At 58.6% G+C, this 18,834-nt stretch overlaps 46 non-coding genes across 46 annotated transcripts; all 46 read right to left on the bottom strand.

Moving 5' to 3' along the window:
- Nucleotides 1-235: 235 nt before the first annotated feature.
- Nucleotides 236-354, bottom strand: LOC131305029 (5S ribosomal RNA). The gene has a single exon (XR_009192632.1). It is a non-coding gene; the product is annotated as a 5S ribosomal RNA (ribosomal RNA).
- A 292-nt stretch (nucleotides 355-646) lies between these two features.
- LOC131305028 (5S ribosomal RNA) lies at nucleotides 647-765 on the bottom strand. Its single transcript, XR_009192631.1, has one exon. It is a non-coding gene; the product is annotated as a 5S ribosomal RNA (ribosomal RNA).
- Nucleotides 766-1,057: 292 nt separating this feature from the next.
- On the bottom strand, nucleotides 1,058-1,176 carry LOC131305027 (5S ribosomal RNA). Its single transcript, XR_009192630.1, has one exon. It is a non-coding gene; the product is annotated as a 5S ribosomal RNA (ribosomal RNA).
- A 288-nt stretch (nucleotides 1,177-1,464) lies between these two features.
- LOC131305025 (5S ribosomal RNA) lies at nucleotides 1,465-1,583 on the bottom strand. Its single transcript, XR_009192628.1, has one exon. It is a non-coding gene; the product is annotated as a 5S ribosomal RNA (ribosomal RNA).
- A 288-nt stretch (nucleotides 1,584-1,871) lies between these two features.
- On the bottom strand, nucleotides 1,872-1,990 carry LOC131305024 (5S ribosomal RNA). The gene has a single exon (XR_009192627.1). It is a non-coding gene; the product is annotated as a 5S ribosomal RNA (ribosomal RNA).
- A 292-nt stretch (nucleotides 1,991-2,282) lies between these two features.
- Nucleotides 2,283-2,401, bottom strand: LOC131305023 (5S ribosomal RNA). Its single transcript, XR_009192626.1, has one exon. It is a non-coding gene; the product is annotated as a 5S ribosomal RNA (ribosomal RNA).
- A 288-nt stretch (nucleotides 2,402-2,689) lies between these two features.
- Nucleotides 2,690-2,808, bottom strand: LOC131305022 (5S ribosomal RNA). The gene has a single exon (XR_009192625.1). It is a non-coding gene; the product is annotated as a 5S ribosomal RNA (ribosomal RNA).
- Nucleotides 2,809-3,100: 292 nt separating this feature from the next.
- LOC131305021 (5S ribosomal RNA) lies at nucleotides 3,101-3,219 on the bottom strand. The gene has a single exon (XR_009192624.1). It is a non-coding gene; the product is annotated as a 5S ribosomal RNA (ribosomal RNA).
- Nucleotides 3,220-3,507: 288 nt separating this feature from the next.
- LOC131305019 (5S ribosomal RNA) lies at nucleotides 3,508-3,626 on the bottom strand. Its single transcript, XR_009192623.1, has one exon. It is a non-coding gene; the product is annotated as a 5S ribosomal RNA (ribosomal RNA).
- Nucleotides 3,627-3,918: 292 nt separating this feature from the next.
- Nucleotides 3,919-4,037, bottom strand: LOC131305018 (5S ribosomal RNA). Its single transcript, XR_009192622.1, has one exon. It is a non-coding gene; the product is annotated as a 5S ribosomal RNA (ribosomal RNA).
- A 288-nt stretch (nucleotides 4,038-4,325) lies between these two features.
- On the bottom strand, nucleotides 4,326-4,444 carry LOC131305017 (5S ribosomal RNA). Its single transcript, XR_009192621.1, has one exon. It is a non-coding gene; the product is annotated as a 5S ribosomal RNA (ribosomal RNA).
- A 292-nt stretch (nucleotides 4,445-4,736) lies between these two features.
- Nucleotides 4,737-4,855, bottom strand: LOC131305016 (5S ribosomal RNA). Its single transcript, XR_009192620.1, has one exon. It is a non-coding gene; the product is annotated as a 5S ribosomal RNA (ribosomal RNA).
- A 288-nt stretch (nucleotides 4,856-5,143) lies between these two features.
- On the bottom strand, nucleotides 5,144-5,262 carry LOC131305015 (5S ribosomal RNA). Its single transcript, XR_009192619.1, has one exon. It is a non-coding gene; the product is annotated as a 5S ribosomal RNA (ribosomal RNA).
- Nucleotides 5,263-5,550: 288 nt separating this feature from the next.
- LOC131305013 (5S ribosomal RNA) lies at nucleotides 5,551-5,669 on the bottom strand. The gene has a single exon (XR_009192617.1). It is a non-coding gene; the product is annotated as a 5S ribosomal RNA (ribosomal RNA).
- Nucleotides 5,670-5,961: 292 nt separating this feature from the next.
- On the bottom strand, nucleotides 5,962-6,080 carry LOC131305012 (5S ribosomal RNA). The gene has a single exon (XR_009192616.1). It is a non-coding gene; the product is annotated as a 5S ribosomal RNA (ribosomal RNA).
- Nucleotides 6,081-6,368: 288 nt separating this feature from the next.
- LOC131305011 (5S ribosomal RNA) lies at nucleotides 6,369-6,487 on the bottom strand. The gene has a single exon (XR_009192615.1). It is a non-coding gene; the product is annotated as a 5S ribosomal RNA (ribosomal RNA).
- Nucleotides 6,488-6,779: 292 nt separating this feature from the next.
- Nucleotides 6,780-6,898, bottom strand: LOC131305010 (5S ribosomal RNA). The gene has a single exon (XR_009192614.1). It is a non-coding gene; the product is annotated as a 5S ribosomal RNA (ribosomal RNA).
- A 288-nt stretch (nucleotides 6,899-7,186) lies between these two features.
- On the bottom strand, nucleotides 7,187-7,305 carry LOC131305009 (5S ribosomal RNA). The gene has a single exon (XR_009192613.1). It is a non-coding gene; the product is annotated as a 5S ribosomal RNA (ribosomal RNA).
- Nucleotides 7,306-7,597: 292 nt separating this feature from the next.
- On the bottom strand, nucleotides 7,598-7,716 carry LOC131305008 (5S ribosomal RNA). Its single transcript, XR_009192612.1, has one exon. It is a non-coding gene; the product is annotated as a 5S ribosomal RNA (ribosomal RNA).
- A 288-nt stretch (nucleotides 7,717-8,004) lies between these two features.
- Nucleotides 8,005-8,123, bottom strand: LOC131305007 (5S ribosomal RNA). The gene has a single exon (XR_009192611.1). It is a non-coding gene; the product is annotated as a 5S ribosomal RNA (ribosomal RNA).
- A 292-nt stretch (nucleotides 8,124-8,415) lies between these two features.
- On the bottom strand, nucleotides 8,416-8,534 carry LOC131305006 (5S ribosomal RNA). Its single transcript, XR_009192610.1, has one exon. It is a non-coding gene; the product is annotated as a 5S ribosomal RNA (ribosomal RNA).
- A 288-nt stretch (nucleotides 8,535-8,822) lies between these two features.
- On the bottom strand, nucleotides 8,823-8,941 carry LOC131305005 (5S ribosomal RNA). Its single transcript, XR_009192609.1, has one exon. It is a non-coding gene; the product is annotated as a 5S ribosomal RNA (ribosomal RNA).
- Nucleotides 8,942-9,229: 288 nt separating this feature from the next.
- LOC131305003 (5S ribosomal RNA) lies at nucleotides 9,230-9,348 on the bottom strand. The gene has a single exon (XR_009192608.1). It is a non-coding gene; the product is annotated as a 5S ribosomal RNA (ribosomal RNA).
- Nucleotides 9,349-9,640: 292 nt separating this feature from the next.
- LOC131305001 (5S ribosomal RNA) lies at nucleotides 9,641-9,759 on the bottom strand. The gene has a single exon (XR_009192606.1). It is a non-coding gene; the product is annotated as a 5S ribosomal RNA (ribosomal RNA).
- Nucleotides 9,760-10,050: 291 nt separating this feature from the next.
- Nucleotides 10,051-10,169, bottom strand: LOC131305000 (5S ribosomal RNA). The gene has a single exon (XR_009192605.1). It is a non-coding gene; the product is annotated as a 5S ribosomal RNA (ribosomal RNA).
- Nucleotides 10,170-10,460: 291 nt separating this feature from the next.
- On the bottom strand, nucleotides 10,461-10,579 carry LOC131304999 (5S ribosomal RNA). The gene has a single exon (XR_009192604.1). It is a non-coding gene; the product is annotated as a 5S ribosomal RNA (ribosomal RNA).
- Nucleotides 10,580-10,871: 292 nt separating this feature from the next.
- LOC131304998 (5S ribosomal RNA) lies at nucleotides 10,872-10,990 on the bottom strand. Its single transcript, XR_009192603.1, has one exon. It is a non-coding gene; the product is annotated as a 5S ribosomal RNA (ribosomal RNA).
- Nucleotides 10,991-11,278: 288 nt separating this feature from the next.
- LOC131304997 (5S ribosomal RNA) lies at nucleotides 11,279-11,397 on the bottom strand. Its single transcript, XR_009192602.1, has one exon. It is a non-coding gene; the product is annotated as a 5S ribosomal RNA (ribosomal RNA).
- A 288-nt stretch (nucleotides 11,398-11,685) lies between these two features.
- LOC131304996 (5S ribosomal RNA) lies at nucleotides 11,686-11,804 on the bottom strand. The gene has a single exon (XR_009192601.1). It is a non-coding gene; the product is annotated as a 5S ribosomal RNA (ribosomal RNA).
- Nucleotides 11,805-12,096: 292 nt separating this feature from the next.
- LOC131304995 (5S ribosomal RNA) lies at nucleotides 12,097-12,215 on the bottom strand. Its single transcript, XR_009192600.1, has one exon. It is a non-coding gene; the product is annotated as a 5S ribosomal RNA (ribosomal RNA).
- Nucleotides 12,216-12,503: 288 nt separating this feature from the next.
- Nucleotides 12,504-12,622, bottom strand: LOC131304994 (5S ribosomal RNA). Its single transcript, XR_009192599.1, has one exon. It is a non-coding gene; the product is annotated as a 5S ribosomal RNA (ribosomal RNA).
- Nucleotides 12,623-12,910: 288 nt separating this feature from the next.
- On the bottom strand, nucleotides 12,911-13,029 carry LOC131304993 (5S ribosomal RNA). The gene has a single exon (XR_009192598.1). It is a non-coding gene; the product is annotated as a 5S ribosomal RNA (ribosomal RNA).
- Nucleotides 13,030-13,321: 292 nt separating this feature from the next.
- LOC131304992 (5S ribosomal RNA) lies at nucleotides 13,322-13,440 on the bottom strand. Its single transcript, XR_009192597.1, has one exon. It is a non-coding gene; the product is annotated as a 5S ribosomal RNA (ribosomal RNA).
- A 288-nt stretch (nucleotides 13,441-13,728) lies between these two features.
- Nucleotides 13,729-13,847, bottom strand: LOC131304990 (5S ribosomal RNA). Its single transcript, XR_009192595.1, has one exon. It is a non-coding gene; the product is annotated as a 5S ribosomal RNA (ribosomal RNA).
- Nucleotides 13,848-14,135: 288 nt separating this feature from the next.
- LOC131304989 (5S ribosomal RNA) lies at nucleotides 14,136-14,254 on the bottom strand. Its single transcript, XR_009192594.1, has one exon. It is a non-coding gene; the product is annotated as a 5S ribosomal RNA (ribosomal RNA).
- Nucleotides 14,255-14,546: 292 nt separating this feature from the next.
- LOC131304988 (5S ribosomal RNA) lies at nucleotides 14,547-14,665 on the bottom strand. Its single transcript, XR_009192593.1, has one exon. It is a non-coding gene; the product is annotated as a 5S ribosomal RNA (ribosomal RNA).
- A 291-nt stretch (nucleotides 14,666-14,956) lies between these two features.
- LOC131304987 (5S ribosomal RNA) lies at nucleotides 14,957-15,075 on the bottom strand. Its single transcript, XR_009192592.1, has one exon. It is a non-coding gene; the product is annotated as a 5S ribosomal RNA (ribosomal RNA).
- A 291-nt stretch (nucleotides 15,076-15,366) lies between these two features.
- LOC131304986 (5S ribosomal RNA) lies at nucleotides 15,367-15,485 on the bottom strand. The gene has a single exon (XR_009192591.1). It is a non-coding gene; the product is annotated as a 5S ribosomal RNA (ribosomal RNA).
- A 288-nt stretch (nucleotides 15,486-15,773) lies between these two features.
- LOC131304985 (5S ribosomal RNA) lies at nucleotides 15,774-15,892 on the bottom strand. Its single transcript, XR_009192590.1, has one exon. It is a non-coding gene; the product is annotated as a 5S ribosomal RNA (ribosomal RNA).
- Nucleotides 15,893-16,184: 292 nt separating this feature from the next.
- On the bottom strand, nucleotides 16,185-16,303 carry LOC131304984 (5S ribosomal RNA). The gene has a single exon (XR_009192589.1). It is a non-coding gene; the product is annotated as a 5S ribosomal RNA (ribosomal RNA).
- A 291-nt stretch (nucleotides 16,304-16,594) lies between these two features.
- LOC131304983 (5S ribosomal RNA) lies at nucleotides 16,595-16,713 on the bottom strand. Its single transcript, XR_009192588.1, has one exon. It is a non-coding gene; the product is annotated as a 5S ribosomal RNA (ribosomal RNA).
- A 291-nt stretch (nucleotides 16,714-17,004) lies between these two features.
- On the bottom strand, nucleotides 17,005-17,123 carry LOC131304982 (5S ribosomal RNA). Its single transcript, XR_009192587.1, has one exon. It is a non-coding gene; the product is annotated as a 5S ribosomal RNA (ribosomal RNA).
- Nucleotides 17,124-17,411: 288 nt separating this feature from the next.
- Nucleotides 17,412-17,530, bottom strand: LOC131304981 (5S ribosomal RNA). Its single transcript, XR_009192586.1, has one exon. It is a non-coding gene; the product is annotated as a 5S ribosomal RNA (ribosomal RNA).
- Nucleotides 17,531-17,822: 292 nt separating this feature from the next.
- Nucleotides 17,823-17,941, bottom strand: LOC131304979 (5S ribosomal RNA). Its single transcript, XR_009192584.1, has one exon. It is a non-coding gene; the product is annotated as a 5S ribosomal RNA (ribosomal RNA).
- A 288-nt stretch (nucleotides 17,942-18,229) lies between these two features.
- Nucleotides 18,230-18,348, bottom strand: LOC131304978 (5S ribosomal RNA). Its single transcript, XR_009192583.1, has one exon. It is a non-coding gene; the product is annotated as a 5S ribosomal RNA (ribosomal RNA).
- A 292-nt stretch (nucleotides 18,349-18,640) lies between these two features.
- On the bottom strand, nucleotides 18,641-18,759 carry LOC131304977 (5S ribosomal RNA). Its single transcript, XR_009192582.1, has one exon. It is a non-coding gene; the product is annotated as a 5S ribosomal RNA (ribosomal RNA).
- Between the last annotated feature and the right edge of the window lie 75 nt (nucleotides 18,760-18,834).

Raw genomic sequence — 18,834 nt, 5'->3', positions numbered from 1 at the left:
CCGCTCGCTCTATCTCTGGCTTTCTTGGCCACGTCTCGCCGGCCGGACCCCGTATCCCGTTGGAGGGATGGCTGCGGCCGAACGTGCCCGCTGACGGGGCTATTTTGGCTCGAAGCTGGAAAAATCGCTGCGAAAACTCTCCGGGAAGATCCGGACGGCATGAGCCGAAGTTGCGGCGACCGGATGAAAGAAGGGAACGGGGGGCGGGGAAGGGATTTCGTACAAAAACGAAAAAGGGGTGCAACACGAGGACTTCCCAGGGGGTCACCCATCCTAGTACTACTCTCGCCCAAGCACGCTTAACTGCGGAGTTCTGATGGGATCCGGTGCATTAGTGCTGGTATGATCGCACCCGATAGGCACTCCGCTTTCAATTCTTTTGGTCCATTTTTCTGCCCCGTCGGGCACTGCTCGCTCTATCTCTGGCTTTCTTGGCCACGTCTCGCCGGCCGGACCCCGTATCCCGTTGGAGGGATGGCTACGGCCGAGAGTGCCCGCTGAAGGGGGCTATTTTGGCTCGCAGCTCGAAAAATCGCTGCAGCGAAAACTCTCCGGGAAGATCCGGACGGAATGAGCCGAAGTTGCGGCGACCGGATGAAAGAAGGGAACGGGGGGCGGGGAAGGGATTTCGTACAAAAACGAAAAAGGGGTGCAACACGAGGACTTCCCAGGGGGTCACCCATCCTAGTACTACTCTCGCCCAAGCACGCTTAACTGCGGAGTTCTGATGGGATCCGGTGCATTAGTGCTGGTATGATCGCACCCGATAGGCACTCCGCTTTCAATTCTTTTGGTCCATTTTTCTGCCCCGTCGGGCACTGCTCGCTCTATCTCTGGCTTTCTTGGCCACGTCTCGCCGGCCGGACCCCGTATCCCGTTGGAGGGATGGCTACGGCCGAGAGTGCCCGCTGAAGGGGGCTATTTTGGCTCGCAGCTCGAAAAATCGCTGCAGCGAAAACTCTCCGGGAAGATCCGGACGGAATGAGCCGAAGTTGCGGCGACCGGATGAAAGAAGGGAACGGGGGGCGGGGAAGGGATTTCGTACAAAAACGAAAAAGGGGTGCAACACGAGGACTTCCCAGGGGGTCACCCATCCTAGTACTACTCTCGCCCAAGCACGCTTAACTGCGGAGTTCTGATGGGATCCGGTGCATTAGTGCTGGTATGATCGCACCCGATAGGCACTCCGCTTTCAATTCTTTTGGTCCATTTTTCGGCCCCGTCGGGCACCGCTCGCTCTATCTCTGGCTTTCTTGGCCACGTCTCGCCGGCCGGACCCCGTATCCCGTTGGAGGGATGGCTGCGGCCGAACGTGCCCGCTGACGGGGCTATTTTGGCTCGCAGCTCGAAAAATCGCTGCGAAAACTCTCCGGGAAGATCCGGACGGCATGAGCCGAAGTTGCGGCGACCGGATGAAAGAAGGGAACGGGGGGCGGGGAAGGGATTTCGTACAAAAACGAAAAAGGGGTGCAACACGAGGACTTCCCAGGGGGTCACCCATCCTAGTACTACTCTCGCCCAAGCACGCTTAACTGCGGAGTTCTGATGGGATCCGGTGCATTAGTGCTGGTATGATCGCACCCGATAGGCACTCCGCTTTCAATTCTTTTGGTCCATTTTTCGGCCCCGTCGGGCACGGCTCGCTCTATCTCTGGCTTTCTTGGCCACGTCTCGCCGGCCGGACCCCGTATCCCGTTGGAGGGATGGCTGCGGCCGAACGTGCCCGCTGACGGGGCTATTTTGGCTCGAAGCTGGAAAAATCGCTGCGAAAACTCTCCGGGAAGATCCGGACGGCATGAGCCGAAGTTGCGGCGACCGGATGAAAGAAGGGAACGGGGGGCGGGGAAGGGATTTCGTACAAAAACGAAAAAGGGGTGCAACACGAGGACTTCCCAGGGGGTCACCCATCCTAGTACTACTCTCGCCCAAGCACGCTTAACTGCGGAGTTCTGATGGGATCCGGTGCATTAGTGCTGGTATGATCGCACCCGATAGGCACTCCGCTTTCAATTCTTTTGGTCCATTTTTCTGCCCCGTCGGGCACTGCTCGCTCTATCTCTGGCTTTCTTGGCCACGTCTCGCCGGCCGGACCCCGTATCCCGTTGGAGGGATGGCTACGGCCGAGAGTGCCCGCTGAAGGGGGCTATTTTGGCTCGCAGCTCGAAAAATCGCTGCAGCGAAAACTCTCCGGGAAGATCCGGACGGAATGAGCCGAAGTTGCGGCGACCGGATGAAAGAAGGGAACGGGGGGCGGGGAAGGGATTTCGTACAAAAACGAAAAAGGGGTGCAACACGAGGACTTCCCAGGGGGTCACCCATCCTAGTACTACTCTCGCCCAAGCACGCTTAACTGCGGAGTTCTGATGGGATCCGGTGCATTAGTGCTGGTATGATCGCACCCGATAGGCACTCCGCTTTCAATTCTTTTGGTCCATTTTTCGGCCCCGTCGGGCACCGCTCGCTCTATCTCTGGCTTTCTTGGCCACGTCTCGCCGGCCGGACCCCGTATCCCGTTGGAGGGATGGCTGCGGCCGAACGTGCCCGCTGACGGGGCTATTTTGGCTCGAAGCTGGAAAAATCGCTGCGAAAACTCTCCGGGAAGATCCGGACGGCATGAGCCGAAGTTGCGGCGACCGGATGAAAGAAGGGAACGGGGGGCGGGGAAGGGATTTCGTACAAAAACGAAAAAGGGGTGCAACACGAGGACTTCCCAGGGGGTCACCCATCCTAGTACTACTCTCGCCCAAGCACGCTTAACTGCGGAGTTCTGATGGGATCCGGTGCATTAGTGCTGGTATGATCGCACCCGATAGGCACTCCGCTTTCAATTCTTTTGGTCCATTTTTCTGCCCCGTCGGGCACTGCTCGCTCTATCTCTGGCTTTCTTGGCCACGTCTCGCCGGCCGGACCCCGTATCCCGTTGGAGGGATGGCTACGGCCGAGAGTGCCCGCTGAAGGGGGCTATTTTGGCTCGCAGCTCGAAAAATCGCTGCAGCGAAAACCCTCCGGGAAGATCCGGACGGAATGAGCCGAAGTTGCGGCGACCGGATGAAAGAAGGGAACGGGGGGCGGGGAAGGGATTTCGTACAAAAACGAAAAAGGGGTGCAACACGAGGACTTCCCAGGGGGTCACCCATCCTAGTACTACTCTCGCCCAAGCACGCTTAACTGCGGAGTTCTGATGGGATCCGGTGCATTAGTGCTGGTATGATCGCACCCGATAGGCACTCCGCTTTCAATTCTTTTGGTCCATTTTTCGGCCCCGTCGGGCACCGCTCGCTCTATCTCTGGCTTTCTTGGCCACGTCTCGCCGGCCGGACCCCGTATCCCGTTGGAGGGATGGCTGCGGCCGAACGTGCCCGCTGACGGGGCTATTTTGGCTCGAAGCTGGAAAAATCGCTGCGAAAACTCTCCGGGAAGATCCGGACGGCATGAGCCGAAGTTGCGGCGACCGGATGAAAGAAGGGAACGGGGGGCGGGGAAGGGATTTCGTACAAAAACGAAAAAGGGGTGCAACACGAGGACTTCCCAGGGGGTCACCCATCCTAGTACTACTCTCGCCCAAGCACGCTTAACTGCGGAGTTCTGATGGGATCCGGTGCATTAGTGCTGGTATGATCGCACCCGATAGGCACTCCGCTTTCAATTCTTTTGGTCCATTTTTCTGCCCCGTCGGGCACTGCTCGCTCTATCTCTGGCTTTCTTGGCCACGTCTCGCCGGCCGGACCCCGTATCCCGTTGGAGGGATGGCTACGGCCGAGAGTGCCCGCTGAAGGGGGCTATTTTGGCTCGCAGCTCGAAAAATCGCTGCAGCGAAAACCCTCCGGGAAGATCCGGACGGAATGAGCCGAAGTTGCGGCGACCGGATGAAAGAAGGGAACGGGGGGCGGGGAAGGGATTTCGTACAAAAACGAAAAAGGGGTGCAACACGAGGACTTCCCAGGGGGTCACCCATCCTAGTACTACTCTCGCCCAAGCACGCTTAACTGCGGAGTTCTGATGGGATCCGGTGCATTAGTGCTGGTATGATCGCACCCGATAGGCACTCCGCTTTCAATTCTTTTGGTCCATTTTTCGGCCCCGTCGGGCACCGCTCGCTCTATCTCTGGCTTTCTTGGCCACGTCTCGCCGGCCGGACCCCGTATCCCGTTGGAGGGATGGCTGCGGCCGAACGTGCCCGCTGACGGGGCTATTTTGGCTCGAAGCTGGAAAAATCGCTGCGAAAACTCTCCGGGAAGATCCGGACGGCATGAGCCGAAGTTGCGGCGACCGGATGAAAGAAGGGAACGGGGGGCGGGGAAGGGATTTCGTACAAAAACGAAAAAGGGGTGCAACACGAGGACTTCCCAGGGGGTCACCCATCCTAGTACTACTCTCGCCCAAGCACGCTTAACTGCGGAGTTCTGATGGGATCCGGTGCATTAGTGCTGGTATGATCGCACCCGATAGGCACTCCGCTTTCAATTCTTTTGGTCCATTTTTCTGCCCCGTCGGGCACTGCTCGCTCTATCTCTGGCTTTCTTGGCCACGTCTCGCCGGCCGGACCCCGTATCCCGTTGGAGGGATGGCTCCGGCCGAGAGTGCCCGCTGAAGGGGGCTATTTTGGCTCGCAGCTCGAAAAATCGCTGCAGCGAAAACCCTCCGGGAAGATCCGGACGGAATGAGCCGAAGTTGCGGCGACCGGATGAAAGAAGGGAACGGGGGGCGGGGAAGGGATTTCGTACAAAAACGAAAAAGGGGTGCAACACGAGGACTTCCCAGGGGGTCACCCATCCTAGTACTACTCTCGCCCAAGCACGCTTAACTGCGGAGTTCTGATGGGATCCGGTGCATTAGTGCTGGTATGATCGCACCCGATAGGCACTCCGCTTTCAATTCTTTTGGTCCATTTTTCGGCCCCGTCGGGCACCGCTCGCTCTATCTCTGGCTTTCTTGGCCACGTCTCGCCGGCCGGACCCCGTATCCCGTTGGAGGGATGGCTGCGGCCGAACGTGCCCGCTGACGGGGCTATTTTGGCTCGAAGCTGGAAAAATCGCTGCGAAAACTCTCCGGGAAGATCCGGACGGCATGAGCCGAAGTTGCGGCGACCGGATGAAAGAAGGGAACGGGGGGCGGGGAAGGGATTTCGTACAAAAACGAAAAAGGGGTGCAACACGAGGACTTCCCAGGGGGTCACCCATCCTAGTACTACTCTCGCCCAAGCACGCTTAACTGCGGAGTTCTGATGGGATCCGGTGCATTAGTGCTGGTATGATCGCACCCGATAGGCACTCCGCTTTCAATTCTTTTGGTCCATTTTTCGGCCCCGTCGGGCACCGCTCGCTCTATCTCTGGCTTTCTTGGCCACGTCTCGCCGGCCGGACCCCGTATCCCGTTGGAGGGATGGCTGCGGCCGAACGTGCCCGCTGACGGGGCTATTTTGGCTCGAAGCTGGAAAAATCGCTGCGAAAACTCTCCGGGAAGATCCGGACGGCATGAGCCGAAGTTGCGGCGACCGGATGAAAGAAGGGAACGGGGGGCGGGGAAGGGATTTCGTACAAAAACGAAAAAGGGGTGCAACACGAGGACTTCCCAGGGGGTCACCCATCCTAGTACTACTCTCGCCCAAGCACGCTTAACTGCGGAGTTCTGATGGGATCCGGTGCATTAGTGCTGGTATGATCGCACCCGATAGGCACTCCGCTTTCAATTCTTTTGGTCCATTTTTCTGCCCCGTCGGGCACTGCTCGCTCTATCTCTGGCTTTCTTGGCCACGTCTCGCCGGCCGGACCCCGTATCCCGTTGGAGGGATGGCTACGGCCGAGAGTGCCCGCTGAAGGGGGCTATTTTGGCTCGAAGCTGGAAAAATCGCTGCAGCGAAAACTCTCCGGGAAGATCCGGACGGCATGAGCCGAAGTTGCGGCGACCGGATGAAAGAAGGGAACGGGGGGCGGGGAAGGGATTTCGTACAAAAACGAAAAAGGGGTGCAACACGAGGACTTCCCAGGGGGTCACCCATCCTAGTACTACTCTCGCCCAAGCACGCTTAACTGCGGAGTTCTGATGGGATCCGGTGCATTAGTGCTGGTATGATCGCACCCGATAGGCACTCCGCTTTCAATTCTTTTGGTCCATTTTTCGGCCCCGTCGGGCACCGCTCGCTCTATCTCTGGCTTTCTTGGCCACGTCTCGCCGGCCGGACCCCGTATCCCGTTGGAGGGATGGCTGCGGCCGAACGTGCCCGCTGACGGGGCTATTTTGGCTCGAAGCTGGAAAAATCGCTGCGAAAACTCTCCGGGAAGATCCGGACGGCATGAGCCGAAGTTGCGGCGACCGGATGAAAGAAGGGAACGGGGGGCGGGGAAGGGATTTCGTACAAAAACGAAAAAGGGGTGCAACACGAGGACTTCCCAGGGGGTCACCCATCCTAGTACTACTCTCGCCCAAGCACGCTTAACTGCGGAGTTCTGATGGGATCCGGTGCATTAGTGCTGGTATGATCGCACCCGATAGGCACTCCGCTTTCAATTCTTTTGGTCCATTTTTCTGCCCCGTCGGGCACTGCTCGCTCTATCTCTGGCTTTCTTGGCCACGTCTCGCCGGCCGGACCCCGTATCCCGTTGGAGGGATGGCTACGGCCGAGAGTGCCCGCTGAAGGGGGCTATTTTGGCTCGAAGCTGGAAAAATCGCTGCAGCGAAAACCCTCCGGGAAGATCCGGACGGAATGAGCCGAAGTTGCGGCGACCGGATGAAAGAAGGGAACGGGGGGCGGGGAAGGGATTTCGTACAAAAACGAAAAAGGGGTGCAACACGAGGACTTCCCAGGGGGTCACCCATCCTAGTACTACTCTCGCCCAAGCACGCTTAACTGCGGAGTTCTGATGGGATCCGGTGCATTAGTGCTGGTATGATCGCACCCGATAGGCACTCCGCTTTCAATTCTTTTGGTCCATTTTTCGGCCCCGTCGGGCACCGCTCGCTCTATCTCTGGCTTTCTTGGCCACGTCTCGCCGGCCGGACCCCGTATCCCGTTGGAGGGATGGCTGCGGCCGAACGTGCCCGCTGACGGGGCTATTTTGGCTCGAAGCTGGAAAAATCGCTGCGAAAACTCTCCGGGAAGATCCGGACGGCATGAGCCGAAGTTGCGGCGACCGGATGAAAGAAGGGAACGGGGGGCGGGGAAGGGATTTCGTACAAAAACGAAAAAGGGGTGCAACACGAGGACTTCCCAGGGGGTCACCCATCCTAGTACTACTCTCGCCCAAGCACGCTTAACTGCGGAGTTCTGATGGGATCCGGTGCATTAGTGCTGGTATGATCGCACCCGATAGGCACTCCGCTTTCAATTCTTTTGGTCCATTTTTCTGCCCCGTCGGGCACTGCTCGCTCTATCTCTGGCTTTCTTGGCCACGTCTCGCCGGCCGGACCCCGTATCCCGTTGGAGGGATGGCTACGGCCGAGAGTGCCCGCTGAAGGGGGCTATTTTGGCTCGCAGCTCGAAAAATCGCTGCAGCGAAAACCCTCCGGGAAGATCCGGACGGAATGAGCCGAAGTTGCGGCGACCGGATGAAAGAAGGGAACGGGGGGCGGGGAAGGGATTTCGTACAAAAACGAAAAAGGGGTGCAACACGAGGACTTCCCAGGGGGTCACCCATCCTAGTACTACTCTCGCCCAAGCACGCTTAACTGCGGAGTTCTGATGGGATCCGGTGCATTAGTGCTGGTATGATCGCACCCGATAGGCACTCCGCTTTCAATTCTTTTGGTCCATTTTTCGGCCCCGTCGGGCACCGCTCGCTCTATCTCTGGCTTTCTTGGCCACGTCTCGCCGGCCGGACCCCGTATCCCGTTGGAGGGATGGCTGCGGCCGAACGTGCCCGCTGACGGGGCTATTTTGGCTCGAAGCTGGAAAAATCGCTGCGAAAACTCTCCGGGAAGATCCGGACGGCATGAGCCGAAGTTGCGGCGACCGGATGAAAGAAGGGAACGGGGGGCGGGGAAGGGATTTCGTACAAAAACGAAAAAGGGGTGCAACACGAGGACTTCCCAGGGGGTCACCCATCCTAGTACTACTCTCGCCCAAGCACGCTTAACTGCGGAGTTCTGATGGGATCCGGTGCATTAGTGCTGGTATGATCGCACCCGATAGGCACTCCGCTTTCAATTCTTTTGGTCCATTTTTCTGCCCCGTCGGGCACTGCTCGCTCTATCTCTGGCTTTCTTGGCCACGTCTCGCCGGCCGGACCCCGTATCCCGTTGGAGGGATGGCTACGGCCGAGAGTGCCCGCTGAAGGGGGCTATTTTGGCTCGCAGCTCGAAAAATCGCTGCAGCGAAAACCCTCCGGGAAGATCCGGACGGAATGAGCCGAAGTTGCGGCGACCGGATGAAAGAAGGGAACGGGGGGCGGGGAAGGGATTTCGTACAAAAACGAAAAAGGGGTGCAACACGAGGACTTCCCAGGGGGTCACCCATCCTAGTACTACTCTCGCCCAAGCACGCTTAACTGCGGAGTTCTGATGGGATCCGGTGCATTAGTGCTGGTATGATCGCACCCGATAGGCACTCCGCTTTCAATTCTTTTGGTCCATTTTTCGGCCCCGTCGGGCACCGCTCGCTCTATCTCTGGCTTTCTTGGCCACGTCTCGCCGGCCGGACCCCGTATCCCGTTGGAGGGATGGCTGCGGCCGAACGTGCCCGCTGACGGGGCTATTTTGGCTCGAAGCTGGAAAAATCGCTGCGAAAACTCTCCGGGAAGATCCGGACGGCATGAGCCGAAGTTGCGGCGACCGGATGAAAGAAGGGAACGGGGGGCGGGGAAGGGATTTCGTACAAAAACGAAAAAGGGGTGCAACACGAGGACTTCCCAGGGGGTCACCCATCCTAGTACTACTCTCGCCCAAGCACGCTTAACTGCGGAGTTCTGATGGGATCCGGTGCATTAGTGCTGGTATGATCGCACCCGATAGGCACTCCGCTTTCAATTCTTTTGGTCCATTTTTCGGCCCCGTCGGGCACCGCTCGCTCTATCTCTGGCTTTCTTGGCCACGTCTCGCCGGCCGGACCCCGTATCCCGTTGGAGGGATGGCTGCGGCCGAACGTGCCCGCTGACGGGGCTATTTTGGCTCGCAGCTGGAAAAATCGCTGCGAAAACTCTCCGGGAAGATCCGGACGGCATGAGCCGAAGTTGCGGCGACCGGATGAAAGAAGGGAACGGGGGGCGGGGAAGGGATTTCGTACAAAAACGAAAAAGGGGTGCAACACGAGGACTTCCCAGGGGGTCACCCATCCTAGTACTACTCTCGCCCAAGCACGCTTAACTGCGGAGTTCTGATGGGATCCGGTGCATTAGTGCTGGTATGATCGCACCCGATAGGCACTCCGCTTTCAATTCTTTTGGTCCATTTTTCTGCCCCGTCGGGCACTGCTCGCTCTATCTCTGGCTTTCTTGGCCACGTCTCGCCGGCCGGACCCCGTATCCCGTTGGAGGGATGGCTACGGCCGAGAGTGCCCGCTGAAGGGGGCTATTTTGGCTCGCAGCTGGAAAAATCGCTGCAGCGAAAACTCTCCGGGAAGATCCGGACGGAATGAGCCGAAGTTGCGGCGACCGGATGAAAGAAGGGAACGGGGGGCGGGGAAGGGATTTCGTACAAAAACGAAAAAGGGGTGCAACACGAGGACTTCCCAGGGGGTCACCCATCCTAGTACTACTCTCGCCCAAGCACGCTTAACTGCGGAGTTCTGATGGGATCCGGTGCATTAGTGCTGGTATGATCGCACCCGATAGGCACTCCGCTTTCAATTCTTTTGGTCCATTTTTCGGCCCCGTCGGGCACCGCTCGCTCTATCTCTGGCTTTCTTGGCCACGTCTCGCCGGCCGGACCCCGTATCCCGTTGGAGGGATGGCTGCGGCCGAACGTGCCCGCTGACGGGGCTATTTTGGCTCGAAGCTGGAAAAATCGCTGCAGCGAAAACCCTCCGGGAAGATCCGGACGGCATGAGCCGAAGTTGCGGCGACCGGATGAAAGAAGGGAACGGGGGGCGGGGAAGGGATTTCGTACAAAAACGAAAAAGGGGTGCAACACGAGGACTTCCCAGGGGGTCACCCATCCTAGTACTACTCTCGCCCAAGCACGCTTAACTGCGGAGTTCTGATGGGATCCGGTGCATTAGTGCTGGTATGATCGCACCCGATAGGCACTCCGCTTTCAATTCTTTTGGTCCATTTTTCGGCCCCGTCGGGCACCGCTCGCTCTATCTCTGGCTTTCTTGGCCACGTCTCGCCGGCCGGACCCCGTATCCCGTTGGAGGGATGGCTGCGGCCGAACGTGCCCGCTGACGGGGCTATTTTGGCTCGAAGCTGGAAAAATCGCTGCAGCGAAAACCCTCCGGGAAGATCCGGACGGCATGAGCCGAAGTTGCGGCGACCGGATGAAAGAAGGGAACGGGGGGCGGGGAAGGGATTTCGTACAAAAACGAAAAAGGGGTGCAACACGAGGACTTCCCAGGGGGTCACCCATCCTAGTACTACTCTCGCCCAAGCACGCTTAACTGCGGAGTTCTGATGGGATCCGGTGCATTAGTGCTGGTATGATCGCACCCGATAGGCACTCCGCTTTCAATTCTTTTGGTCCATTTTTCTGCCCCGTCGGGCACTGCTCGCTCTATCTCTGGCTTTCTTGGCCACGTCTCGCCGGCCGGACCCCGTATCCCGTTGGAGGGATGGCTACGGCCGAGAGTGCCCGCTGAAGGGGGCTATTTTGGCTCGCAGCTCGAAAAATCGCTGCAGCGAAAACCCTCCGGGAAGATCCGGACGGAATGAGCCGAAGTTGCGGCGACCGGATGAAAGAAGGGAACGGGGGGCGGGGAAGGGATTTCGTACAAAAACGAAAAAGGGGTGCAACACGAGGACTTCCCAGGGGGTCACCCATCCTAGTACTACTCTCGCCCAAGCACGCTTAACTGCGGAGTTCTGATGGGATCCGGTGCATTAGTGCTGGTATGATCGCACCCGATAGGCACTCCGCTTTCAATTCTTTTGGTCCATTTTTCGGCCCCGTCGGGCACCGCTCGCTCTATCTCTGGCTTTCTTGGCCACGTCTCGCCGGCCGGACCCCGTATCCCGTTGGAGGGATGGCTGCGGCCGAACGTGCCCGCTGACGGGGCTATTTTGGCTCGAAGCTGGAAAAATCGCTGCGAAAACTCTCCGGGAAGATCCGGACGGCATGAGCCGAAGTTGCGGCGACCGGATGAAAGAAGGGAACGGGGGGCGGGGAAGGGATTTCGTACAAAAACGAAAAAGGGGTGCAACACGAGGACTTCCCAGGGGGTCACCCATCCTAGTACTACTCTCGCCCAAGCACGCTTAACTGCGGAGTTCTGATGGGATCCGGTGCATTAGTGCTGGTATGATCGCACCCGATAGGCACTCCGCTTTCAATTCTTTTGGTCCATTTTTCGGCCCCGTCGGGCACCGCTCGCTCTATCTCTGGCTTTCTTGGCCACGTCTCGCCGGCCGGACCCCGTATCCCGTTGGAGGGATGGCTGCGGCCGAACGTGCCCGCTGACGGGGCTATTTTGGCTCGCAGCTGGAAAAATCGCTGCGAAAACTCTCCGGGAAGATCCGGACGGCATGAGCCGAAGTTGCGGCGACCGGATGAAAGAAGGGAACGGGGGGCGGGGAAGGGATTTCGTACAAAAACGAAAAAGGGGTGCAACACGAGGACTTCCCAGGGGGTCACCCATCCTAGTACTACTCTCGCCCAAGCACGCTTAACTGCGGAGTTCTGATGGGATCCGGTGCATTAGTGCTGGTATGATCGCACCCGATAGGCACTCCGCTTTCAATTCTTTTGGTCCATTTTTCGGCCCCGTCGGGCACCGCTCGCTCTATCTCTGGCTTTCTTGGCCACGTCTCGCCGGCCGGACCCCGTATCCCGTTGGAGGGATGGCTACGGCCGAGAGTGCCCGCTGAAGGGGGCTATTTTGGCTCGCAGCTCGAAAAATCGCTGCAGCGAAAACCCTCCGGGAAGATCCGGACGGAATGAGCCGAAGTTGCGGCGACCGGATGAAAGAAGGGAACGGGGGGCGGGGAAGGGATTTCGTACAAAAACGAAAAAGGGGTGCAACACGAGGACTTCCCAGGGGGTCACCCATCCTAGTACTACTCTCGCCCAAGCACGCTTAACTGCGGAGTTCTGATGGGATCCGGTGCATTAGTGCTGGTATGATCGCACCCGATAGGCACTCCGCTTTCAATTCTTTTGGTCCATTTTTCGGCCCCGTCGGGCACCGCTCGCTCTATCTCTGGCTTTCTTGGCCACGTCTCGCCGGCCGGACCCCGTATCCCGTTGGAGGGATGGCTGCGGCCGAACGTGCCCGCTGACGGGGCTATTTTGGCTCGAAGCTGGAAAAATCGCTGCGAAAACTCTCCGGGAAGATCCGGACGGCATGAGCCGAAGTTGCGGCGACCGGATGAAAGAAGGGAACGGGGGGCGGGGAAGGGATTTCGTACAAAAACGAAAAAGGGGTGCAACACGAGGACTTCCCAGGGGGTCACCCATCCTAGTACTACTCTCGCCCAAGCACGCTTAACTGCGGAGTTCTGATGGGATCCGGTGCATTAGTGCTGGTATGATCGCACCCGATAGGCACTCCGCTTTCAATTCTTTTGGTCCATTTTTCGGCCCCGTCGGGCACCGCTCGCTCTATCTCTGGCTTTCTTGGCCACGTCTCGCCGGCCGGACCCCGTATCCCGTTGGAGGGATGGCTGCGGCCGAACGTGCCCGCTGACGGGGCTATTTTGGCTCGCAGCTGGAAAAATCGCTGCGAAAACTCTCCGGGAAGATCCGGACGGCATGAGCCGAAGTTGCGGCGACCGGATGAAAGAAGGGAACGGGGGGCGGGGAAGGGATTTCGTACAAAAACGAAAAAGGGGTGCAACACGAGGACTTCCCAGGGGGTCACCCATCCTAGTACTACTCTCGCCCAAGCACGCTTAACTGCGGAGTTCTGATGGGATCCGGTGCATTAGTGCTGGTATGATCGCACCCGATAGGCACTCCGCTTTCAATTCTTTTGGTCCATTTTTCGGCCCCGTCGGGCACCGCTCGCTCTATCTCTGGCTTTCTTGGCCACGTCTCGCCGGCCGGACCCCGTATCCCGTTGGAGGGATGGCTACGGCCGAGAGTGCCCGCTGAAGGGGGCTATTTTGGCTCGCAGCTCGAAAAATCGCTGCAGCGAAAACCCTCCGGGAAGATCCGGACGGAATGAGCCGAAGTTGCGGCGACCGGATGAAAGAAGGGAACGGGGGGCGGGGAAGGGATTTCGTACAAAAACGAAAAAGGGGTGCAACACGAGGACTTCCCAGGGGGTCACCCATCCTAGTACTACTCTCGCCCAAGCACGCTTAACTGCGGAGTTCTGATGGGATCCGGTGCATTAGTGCTGGTATGATCGCACCCGATAGGCACTCCGCTTTCAATTCTTTTGGTCCATTTTTCGGCCCCGTCGGGCACCGCTCGCTCTATCTCTGGCTTTCTTGGCCACGTCTCGCCGGCCGGACCCCGTATCCCGTTGGAGGGATGGCTGCGGCCGAACGTGCCCGCTGACGGGGCTATTTTGGCTCGAAGCTGGAAAAATCGCTGCGAAAACTCTCCGGGAAGATCCGGACGGCATGAGCCGAAGTTGCGGCGACCGGATGAAAGAAGGGAACGGGGGGCGGGGAAGGGATTTCGTACAAAAACGAAAAAGGGGTGCAACACGAGGACTTCCCAGGGGGTCACCCATCCTAGTACTACTCTCGCCCAAGCACGCTTAACTGCGGAGTTCTGATGGGATCCGGTGCATTAGTGCTGGTATGATCGCACCCGATAGGCACTCCGCTTTCAATTCTTTTGGTCCATTTTTCGGCCCCGTCGGGCACCGCTCGCTCTATCTCTGGCTTTCTTGGCCACGTCTCGCCGGCCGGACCCCGTATCCCGTTGGAGGGATGGCTGCGGCCGAACGTGCCCGCTGACGGGGCTATTTTGGCTCGCAGCTGGAAAAATCGCTGCGAAAACTCTCCGGGAAGATCCGGACGGCATGAGCCGAAGTTGCGGCGACCGGATGAAAGAAGGGAACGGGGGGCGGGGAAGGGATTTCGTACAAAAACGAAAAAGGGGTGCAACACGAGGACTTCCCAGGGGGTCACCCATCCTAGTACTACTCTCGCCCAAGCACGCTTAACTGCGGAGTTCTGATGGGATCCGGTGCATTAGTGCTGGTATGATCGCACCCGATAGGCACTCCGCTTTCAATTCTTTTGGTCCATTTTTCTGCCCCGTCGGGCACTGCTCGCTCTATCTCTGGCTTTCTTGGCCACGTCTCGCCGGCCGGACCCCGTATCCCGTTGGAGGGATGGCTACGGCCGAGAGTGCCCGCTGAAGGGGGCTATTTTGGCTCGCAGCTGGAAAAATCGCTGCAGCGAAAACTCTCCGGGAAGATCCGGACGGAATGAGCCGAAGTTGCGGCGACCGGATGAAAGAAGGGAACGGGGGGCGGGGAAGGGATTTCGTACAAAAACGAAAAAGGGGTGCAACACGAGGACTTCCCAGGGGGTCACCCATCCTAGTACTACTCTCGCCCAAGCACGCTTAACTGCGGAGTTCTGATGGGATCCGGTGCATTAGTGCTGGTATGATCGCACCCGATAGGCACTCCGCTTTCAATTCTTTTGGTCCATTTTTCGGCCCCGTCGGGCACCGCTCGCTCTATCTCTGGCTTTCTTGGCCACGTCTCGCCGGCCGGACCCCGTATCCCGTTGGAGGGATGGCTGCGGCCGAACGTGCCCGCTGACGGGGCTATTTTGGCTCGAAGCTGGAAAAATCGCTGCAGCGAAAACCCTCCGGGAAGATCCGGACGGCATGAGCCGAAGTTGCGGCGACCGGATGAAAGAAGGGAACGGGGGGCGGGGAAGGGATTTCGTACAAAAACGAAAAAGGGGTGCAACACGAGGACTTCCCAGGGGGTCACCCATCCTAGTACTACTCTCGCCCAAGCACGCTTAACTGCGGAGTTCTGATGGGATCCGGTGCATTAGTGCTGGTATGATCGCACCCGATAGGCACTCCGCTTTCAATTCTTTTGGTCCATTTTTCGGCCCCGTCGGGCACCGCTCGCTCTATCTCTGGCTTTCTTGGCCACGTCTCGCCGGCCGGACCCCGTATCCCGTTGGAGGGATGGCTGCGGCCGAACGTGCCCGCTGACGGGGCTATTTTGGCTCGAAGCTGGAAAAATCGCTGCAGCGAAAACCCTCCGGGAAGATCCGGACGGCATGAGCCGAAGTTGCGGCGACCGGATGAAAGAAGGGAACGGGGGGCGGGGAAGGGATTTCGTACAAAAACGAAAAAGGGGTGCAACACGAGGACTTCCCAGGGGGTCACCCATCCTAGTACTACTCTCGCCCAAGCACGCTTAACTGCGGAGTTCTGATGGGATCCGGTGCATTAGTGCTGGTATGATCGCACCCGATAGGCACTCCGCTTTCAATTCTTTTGGTCCATTTTTCGGCCCCGTCGGGCACCGCTCGCTCTATCTCTGGCTTTCTTGGCCACGTCTCGCCGGCCGGACCCCGTATCCCGTTGGAGGGATGGCTGCGGCCGAACGTGCCCGCTGACGGGGCTATTTTGGCTCGCAGCTGGAAAAATCGCTGCGAAAACTCTCCGGGAAGATCCGGACGGCATGAGCCGAAGTTGCGGCGACCGGATGAAAGAAGGGAACGGGGGGCGGGGAAGGGATTTCGTACAAAAACGAAAAAGGGGTGCAACACGAGGACTTCCCAGGGGGTCACCCATCCTAGTACTACTCTCGCCCAAGCACGCTTAACTGCGGAGTTCTGATGGGATCCGGTGCATTAGTGCTGGTATGATCGCACCCGATAGGCACTCCGCTTTCAATTCTTTTGGTCCATTTTTCTGCCCCGTCGGGCACTGCTCGCTCTATCTCTGGCTTTCTTGGCCACGTCTCGCCGGCCGGACCCCGTATCCCGTTGGAGGGATGGCTACGGCCGAGAGTGCCCGCTGAAGGGGGCTATTTTGGCTCGCAGCTGGAAAAATCGCTGCAGCGAAAACTCTCCGGGAAGATCCGGACGGAATGAGCCGAAGTTGCGGCGACCGGATGAAAGAAGGGAACGGGGGGCGGGGAAGGGATTTCGTACAAAAACGAAAAAGGGGTGCAACACGAGGACTTCCCAGGGGGTCACCCATCCTAGTACTACTCTCGCCCAAGCACGCTTAACTGCGGAGTTCTGATGGGATCCGGTGCATTAGTGCTGGTATGATCGCACCCGATAGGCACTCCGCTTTCAATTCTTTTGGTCCATTTTTCGGCCCCGTCGGGCACCGCTCGCTCTATCTCTGGCTTTCTTGGCCACGTCTCGCCGGCCGGACCCCGTATCCCGTTGGAGGGATGGCTGCGGCCGAACGTGCCCGCTGACGGGGCTATTTTGGCTCGAAGCTGGAAAAATCGCTGCAGCGAAAACCCTCCGGGAAGATCCGGACGGCATGAGCCGAAGTTGCGGCGACCGGATGAAAGAAGGGAACGGGGGGCGGGGAAGGGATTTCGTACAAAAACGAAAAAGGGGTGCAACACGAGGACTTCCCAGGGGGTCACCCATCCTAGTACTACTCTCGCCCAAGCACGCTTAACTGCGGAGTTCTGATGGGATCCGGTGCATTAGTGCTGGTATGATCGCACCCGATAGGCACTCCGCTTTCAATTCTTTTGGTCCATTTTTCGGCCCCGTCGGGCACCGCTCGCTCTATCTCTGGCTTTCTTGGCCACGTCTCGCCGGCCGGACCCCGTATCCCGTTGGAGGGATGGCTGCGGCCGAACGTGCCCGCTGACGGGGCTATTTTGGCTCGAAGCTGGAAAAATCGCTGCAGCGAAAACCCTCCGGGAAGATCCGGACGGCATGAGCCGAAGTTGCGGCGACCGGATGAAAGAAGGGAACGGGGGGCGGGGAAGGGATTTCGTACAAAAACGAAAAAGGGGTGCAACACGAGGACTTCCCAGGGGGTCACCCATCCTAGTACTACTCTCGCCCAAGCACGCTTAACTGCGGAGTTCTGATGGGATCCGGTGCATTAGTGCTGGTATGATCGCACCCGATAGGCACTCCGCTTTCAATTCTTTTGGTCCATTTTTCGGCCCCGTCGGGCACCGCTCGCTCTATCTCTGGCTTTCTTGGCCACGTCTCGCCGGCCGGACCCCGTATCCCGTTGGAGGGATGGCTGCGGCCGAACGTGCCCGCTGACGGGGCTATTTTGGCTCGCAGCTGGAAAAATCGCTGCGAAAACTCTCCGGGAAGATCCGGACGGCATGAGCCGAAGTTGCGGCGACCGGATGAAAGAAGGGAACGGGGGGCGGGGAAGGGATTTCGTACAAAAACGAAAAAGGGGTGCAACACGAGGACTTCCCAGGGGGTCACCCATCCTAGTACTACTCTCGCCCAAGCACGCTTAACTGCGGAGTTCTGATGGGATCCGGTGCATTAGTGCTGGTATGATCGCACCCGATAGGCACTCCGCTTTCAATTCTTTTGGTCCATTTTTCTGCCCCGTCGGGCACTGCTCGCTCTATCTCTGGCTTTCTTGGCCACGTCTCGCCGGCCGGACCCCGTATCCCGTTGGAGGGATGGCTACGGCCGAGAGTGCCCGCTGAAGGGGGCTATTTTGGCTCGCAGCTCGAAAAATCGCTGCAGCGAAAACTCTCCGGGAAGATCCGGACGGAATGAGCCGAAGTTGCGGCGACCGGATGAAAGAAGGGAACGGGGGGCGGGGAAGGGATTTCGTACAAAAACGAAAAAGGGGTGCAACACGAGGACTTCCCAGGGGGTCACCCATCCTAGTACTACTCTCGCCCAAGCACGCTTAACTGCGGAGTTCTGATGGGATCCGGTGCATTAGTGCTGGTATGATCGCACCCGATAGGCACTCCGCTTTCAATTCTTTTGGTCCATTTTTCGGCCCCGTCGGGCACCGCTCGCTCTATCTCTGGCTTTCTTGGCCACGTCTCGCCGGCCGGACCCCGTATCCCGTTGGAGGGATGGCTGCGGCCGAACGTGCCCGCTGACGGGGCTATTTTGGCTCGAAGCTGGAAAAATCGCTGCGAAAACTCTCCGGGAAGATCCGGACGGCATGAGCCGAAGTTGCGGCGACCGGATGAAAGAAGGGAACGGGGGGCGGGGAAGGGATTTCGTACAAAAACGAAAAAGGGGTGCAACACGAGGACTTCCCAGGGGGTCACCCATCCTAGTACTACTCTCGCCCAAGCACGCTTAACTGCGGAGTTCTGATGGGATCCGGTGCATTAGTGCTGGTATGATCGCACCCGATAGGCACTCCGCTTTCAATTCTTTTGGTCCATTTTTCTGCCCCGTCGGGCACTGCTCGCTCTATCTCTGGCTTTCTTGGCCACGTCTCGCCGGCCGGACCCCGTATCCCGTTGGAGGGATGGCTACGGCCGAGAGTGCCCGCTGAAGGGGGCTATTTTGGCTCGCAGCTCGAAAAATCGCTGCAGCGAAAACCCTCCGGGAAGATCCGGACGGAATGAGCCGAAGTTGCGGCGACCGGATGAAAGAAGGGAACGGGGGGCGGGGAAGGGATTTCGTACAAAAACGAAAAAGGGGTGCAACACGAGGACTTCCCAGGGGGTCACCCATCCTAGTACTACTCTCGCCCAAGCACGCTTAACTGCGGAGTTCTGATGGGATCCGGTGCATTAGTGCTGGTATGATCGCACCCGATAGGCACTCCGCTTTCAATTCTTTTGGTCCATTTTTCGGCCCCGTCGGGCACCGCTCGCTCTATCTCTGGCTT

The sequence above is a fragment of the Rhododendron vialii genome, chromosome 10a (assembly GCF_030253575.1).
Source record: "Rhododendron vialii isolate Sample 1 chromosome 10a, ASM3025357v1".
NCBI lineage: Eukaryota > Viridiplantae > Streptophyta > Magnoliopsida > Ericales > Ericaceae > Rhododendron > Rhododendron vialii.
The sequence above is the reverse complement of the archived record's forward strand: the minus strand, read 5'-3'. Positions and strand labels throughout refer to the sequence as shown.